This window comes from Triticum dicoccoides, chromosome 5B, assembly GCF_002162155.2.
Source record: "Triticum dicoccoides isolate Atlit2015 ecotype Zavitan chromosome 5B, WEW_v2.0, whole genome shotgun sequence".
NCBI lineage: Eukaryota > Viridiplantae > Streptophyta > Magnoliopsida > Poales > Poaceae > Triticum > Triticum dicoccoides.
In genome coordinates, this window is record NC_041389.1 from 156636820 (window position 1) to 156643019 (window position 6200).

Genomic DNA, 6200 nt, shown 5'->3' on the forward strand with positions numbered 1-6200 from the left:
GGGACTGGCGAGGAGGAGATAAGAGCGTAGTAACCACAGGGCCTCGTCCCTTCCAACTGTAGATCGTTCCTTAGGGAAGGGGTGAGGCTATTATTTACTACTAGTACTAGCATTATGGGACGTTATGGGATTGCATTGTACTGTAAATAATAGCACTAGTAAGAAATTTTTGGCACTAGGTAGTAGTTTTTGGCGTGGATTAAGAAATTTTGGGTATGTTTTTGCTATTTTTTGTACACGCCAACTAGTATCAAAAAATGTCTTACATTATGGACGGAGGAGTATGTACTCGTACTATAGCAGTACTAGTACTACTTTCTCAACTAGTAGTGCGATGTACTGTACTTCTAGTATAGTGCACCATTTTTGAACTCTTGAATCTCAGGGCCAAGGAGCTACAGTTGGAAGTGGAGGGTACTACTGTTCTCTAGAACCATCGCTGTACTATCAATGTACACCTGCGTAGTGGCCTAGTGGGTACTCTCGATGCTCTATTCAGCCGCTCCTCTCATGTAGCTAGCCCAGTCAGCTGCTCATGTCACGCACACACTAGCAGCCTGTTTATCAGCGACGGTTACTGCGGGGGCAGAACATTTGAGTTATTTGATACATCGAGACTAGGCTTTTCGCTTCCATTTGTGGAGGTGTAATGGATCTCGTCAGACTTTGTTAGTAGTTCCTTCTTTATGAATGAGATGAGGCAAAGCTTTTGCCTCCGTTTCAAAAAAAATCATCAAGAGGAATTCCTTTTATAGAGCCGATAATGGAGTGAAGTCCATGCATGCAACACCGCAAGCTACAGAGTAGTAGTAGAGCACTTTACGTACAGAGCCATATTGCACAGTCCCAATGCCCCGCCAGGCTTTTCCGGCTCCTCGGGCTTAATTGGGAGGCGCTAGTTTAAATATGCTACTAGCTGATGAGGAAGCTACAAGCGAGGTGCGGCTAGGGCGAGCATGCGAGCAACGAGATGATGGGAAGTTAAACCCGTTCACGTGGCTAGGCTATCCAGTGCACCCAGATTGTGGTGTCGCACGTTCATTTGACTTCAAAACTCAAACTACCCATGTACAATATTGGCTCGCAGTGAAGTTACTATTTTAAAAAAGGCTGCCTTGTGTTCGGCCGGGATCGAACCCACAAAATGAGGTATACACTCCCGCGACCACTAGTAGTACTCGTTGGAGTACAACACAACCTAGAATCGCCTTTTGTCGCTAGTAGTACATTGTTCCTTACAAGAAACCACTAATAATGCCAAGAAACTACTACCACTTGCATACGTGGCAGACTTAAGATAAGACTACCCTATCAACCATTATACATGCCCTTACCAACCAGCCCTACTAAGAAACGACTACTCTACAAAGTGCCGTTAAAGGCACGTTTCAACCCATGTCACCCATTAAGTCAACGCCTTCTATTCGACCGGGAAGTTAGGCGTTATGAATTGTGGGACCAACATGTCAGTCTGCACAAAAATCCCCAAGTGACCTCCTACCTCCGGCCCGTCCACCCAGTCATCCTTGGCCATGGGACGCAGCTACCGCCGTCGGCAGATGGCGAGGTCAAAACCGCCACTGGTGTAGAGCCCATCTTGCAGTAGCCAAGATGCCAGCTCCGTCTGGCGCTCATGGCTGCTAGCTAGCCAAGATAGCTCCATCTAGCTGCTTGTCTGCAAGGTTTGCTAGCTAGATTGGCACGGCGGCGCAGCAGCTTGCTTGCACGTGCCGCGCTAAGGCCAGCCATCTGGCTCGAGCGAAGGCCAGCGCGGTGGCTTGCTCGCTCGTGAGCCATGCTCAAGCCAGCCTGCCAACCCATGCGGAGGCCAGCATGGCGTCCGGCCCGTCCGGCAAAGTGGCGGTCAACTCGCTCAACACCGGCGCCACTGACGAACACGCATCTGTAATGTTTGAAGTAATGTTTAGGAAAAATAATGATTTGAGGGGGAAAACATGATAGAAGGTCAGATGTGGGTCCCTCGTGTCAACGGTGAAACAAAATGTGTTGGTTTAAGCTGCCTTGTCAGCATGGATGTGTGGGCCAACCTATCATAAACGGGTTTAAACGAGCCTAATCGGTACTAGGTAATAGTTTTTGGCGTGGATTAAGAAATTTTGGGTATGTTTTTGCTATTTTTTGTACAATAGATTCTTCCTAGGGCTGGTTGAAAGTGGTAGTTTTTTGTTAAATACTCTACATATTGTAAGTAGGAGTGGAAGTTAAGCTTTGGAAGCGAATAAGCAAGGCTAGTTACATAGTGCATATGTGTACATGATTGAAAGTAAATATCAACCATGAGTGACTAATATCTTGATGGAAAACTCGAAACTATGAAAATACTAGGAATTGTTTTTTGCATGATTGGAAATACTAGCAATGTTCATGTGCATTGCAACGGATCATAATTAGAATAATATTTATTCACAAACTTGATACAAAACACTCTAATTTTGATATAAATATATCACTAGAGATATATTATGTTTCAATTAGAATATATTCCTTGGACTATTTTGATGAGGTGAGGGAGGGATGTGGTTGGTTATAATATACTAATTATGGGTTTTTGTGCAAATTGGTAGAGAAGTGGGATGTTGGTGAGAAAAGGCAACAACTTACCTCATAGTCATTAGATGTAGATCTAATGGTCAGAAACGACAGATGGCAGACACACCATCATCACCAACTTAGTCTTCTATAGGAGTACTAGCAAGATCCGTGCATTGCATGGAACATCAAGATGCATTTTTTATAAAACACTTGTTGTGATTGACCCATGCGGGAGTAATCCCATGTGTAAAAACTAATGATATCTCGATAAATAGGAGATAAGGTGAAGAGAAGTGGTGCGTGGTGGAGATTGGTGGTTGAACTAAGCGGAGGCATGGGGATTGACGACGCCGGCAGCGGCCACCAGGCCAGTTTGTTCCAGAGGCTTCATTTCTTAATTGCTCAATAATGAGGTTGTTGGAGATAAGGATTAATGAGGGAAGGCCTTGTCTGCAAATGTGGAGAGAGGCGCGGGTATCTTTCAGTTCAATTTCCATCCATCACATATAGATCAGACGGTCTATATTGCAAGATGGCACGGGTACCATCATCACCAACTCGATTTTTATAAGAGAAGAAATATAAGTATGGAGATACAAACATATTATCGATACTTGTTTCCGTAAACTAGCATCTACATTCTATTCAACGCCTCAACATGTGGGGCCTTAGCACAATGACTCTCGACTGTGTAAAACAAAGGTTTTCCCGTCGCCGATAAGGAGGGGTTGATGGCGGCGCGCTTTTTGGCTTGCTCTAGTCCTAGTAGTCATACTAGGTGGTCTAAGCACGTGTAGATTTATTCTTTTTCACGTCTTGTGTTTGCTGTACTGTCACGACTGTTGATGAATAGACGGTAAGTTATTCACAGGGAAACCTTTGTTGAGCGTGTTTGCGAGAGAGAGAGAGAGAGAGTGCGTGTGTGATATGTCTAGAGACTGAGGCAATGATAAGAGATTCTTTGTGTCTATGTGTGTGGAGGATAGAGAGAGACACGTACATGGGGATTTGTGTTGTGTAACGTGGAGACACATATACATAATCAGAGAGTGTAGGACCTTGAGAAGAGGTGTCTAGAGGGGGGGGGGGTGATTAGACATTAAGTACCAAAGTTGCAGTTTTTAAGTTCTTAAAGTTTAAGTGGAGTTTAGGCACAAGTTTAACACTCACAATACATATCAAGCAAGCATGCAAAGAGTATATGAGCAGCGGAAAGTAAAGCATGCAACTTGCAAGAATGTAAAGGGAAGGGTTTTGGAGGATTCAAACGCAATTGGAGACACAGATGTTTTTGGCGTGGTTCCGATAGGTGGTGCTATCGTACATCCACGTTGATGGAGACTTCAACCCATGAAGGGTAACGGTTGCGCGAGTCCACGAAGGGCTCCACCAATGAAGGGTCCACGAAGAAGCAACCTTGTCTATCCCACCATGGCCGTCGCCCACGAAGGACTTGCCTCACTAGCGGTAGATCTTCATGAAGTAGGTGATCTCCTTGCCCTTAGAAACTCCTTGGTTCAACTCCACAATCTTGTCGGAGGCTTCCAAGTGACACCTAGCCAATCTAGGAGACACCACTCTCCAAGAAGTAACAAATGGTGCGTTGATGATGAACTCCTTGCTCTTGTGCTTCAAATGATAGTCTCCCCAACACTCAACTCTCTCTCATAGGTTTTGGATCTGGTGGAAAGAAGATTTGAGTGGAAAGCAACTTGGGGAAGGCTAGAGATCAAGATTCATATGGTAGGAATGGAATATCTTGGCCTCAACACATGAGTAGGTAGTTCTCTCTCAGAAAATGTATGCTGGAAGTGTAGGTTCAGTCTGATGGCTCTCTTCACGAATGAAGAGGAGGTGGAGGGGTATTTATAGCCTCCACACAAAATCTAACCGTTACACACAATTTACCAAACTCGGTGGGACCAATTCAACAGACTCAGTCAGACCGATTTAGTAAACCTAGTGACCGTTAGGATTTTCGGTGGGACCAACATGCAACTCGGTAGGACCGATATGGTTAGGGTTAGGGCATAACGTAATCTCGGTGAGACCGATTACACAAAGTCGGTGAGACCGATTTTGGTAATAAGTTCTCCAGAGAGTTGGTCGGGCAAACTCGGTTGGACCGATTACACAAACTCGGTGGGACCGACTTAGGTAATGAGTCAACTAGGAAGTTTGTATTGTAATCTCGGTAGTACTGATTGCTCAAACTCGGTGAGACCGATTTTGATAATGGACATACACAGAGAGATTACAATCCCATCTCGGTGAGACCGAGATCCCTATCGGTAAGACCGATTTGCCTAGGGTTTGTGGCAGTGGCTATGGCATTTGAACTCGGTGGTGCCGGATAGAAAGAATCGGTGGGGCCGATTTTGACTTTAGGTTTAGGTCATTTGTGTGGGAGTGGGAAAGTAGTTGAGGATTTTGGAGCATATCACTAAGCACTGTGGAGCAAGAAACTCATTAATCAACACCTCATCCCTTCTTGATAGTATTGGCTTTTCCTATAGACTCAATGTGATCTTGGATCACTAAAATGTAAAATGAAGAGTCTTGAGCTTGAAGCTTGAGCCAATCCTTTGTCCTTAGCATCTTTAAGGAGTTCCCACATCCTTTAGTCCATGCCACTCCATTGTTGAACTTATCTGAAACATACTAGATAAAAGTGTTAGTCCAACAAGAGATATGTTGACATTAATTACCAAAACCACCTAGGGAGCACTTGTGCTTTCAGAGAGTGAGTGTGTGAGATACACATGCGGATATGGGGAGAGATGAGGATCCAGATAAATGGGTGTTTGTACATGTTTGTGTGTGTTTGTGTGCGCGTTTGTGTGTTTGAGGGAGTGTGTGTATGTGGAGTAGAGAGACCACTAATGATGTAAACCTAGTATAAGGGAAGGGGCAATGGTGTGACATGTGTAGTAGCAGGATAACATGGGTGCGGGCGGGGGGAGTAGACTATTTGGAAGAGACATCATGTGTGTGGGAGAGGGGTGTGAAGCGAGAGCGAGAGCGAGAGAGAGAGAGAGAGAGAGAGAGAGAGAGAGAGAGAGCTAGTGACGGAGAGAGAGAGAGAGAGGAAGAGAGGGGTCGTTTGTGTCCATAAATGGCGTAGATAGGGAGACAATGTTGATGTTGTTTGAAATTGGCCTATGGACGGAGACGCAAGGGAGGCGAGTCATCATGTGTGTGATAGGGACTTCATGACAGATCTAGAATATATGGTGTAGAGAACAATGTGCGAGATTGAGAACGATGATACATTAGGGAGCTATGGAAAGAGTCACGACATATATGTATATAGGGAAGGAGCTGGGGCGGGTCCACATGTGGGAGAGATAGAAAGAGGAGAGTGGTGCAGAAGGAGACAAAGTGTGCTTGTTTGCAGTGGGGGTGGTGTGAGAGGTGAGTGTGCGAGAACCGCATAACTAGGGAGATAGACGTTTGGGGGTGACGTTTTGTGTGTATGGTAAAGACACTCTACATAGTGCGTGTGCTTGGGAAAGAGAGATGCCAGGAGACCTAGAGAGTGGGGGAAGAGATGTGTGCATGCCCGAGAGACAAAGTGATAGAGACCTATATTGGGGTCCGGACTTTAGAAGAGAGAGGGGTGTTAATGTGCTCGTGTGTTGGTGTCT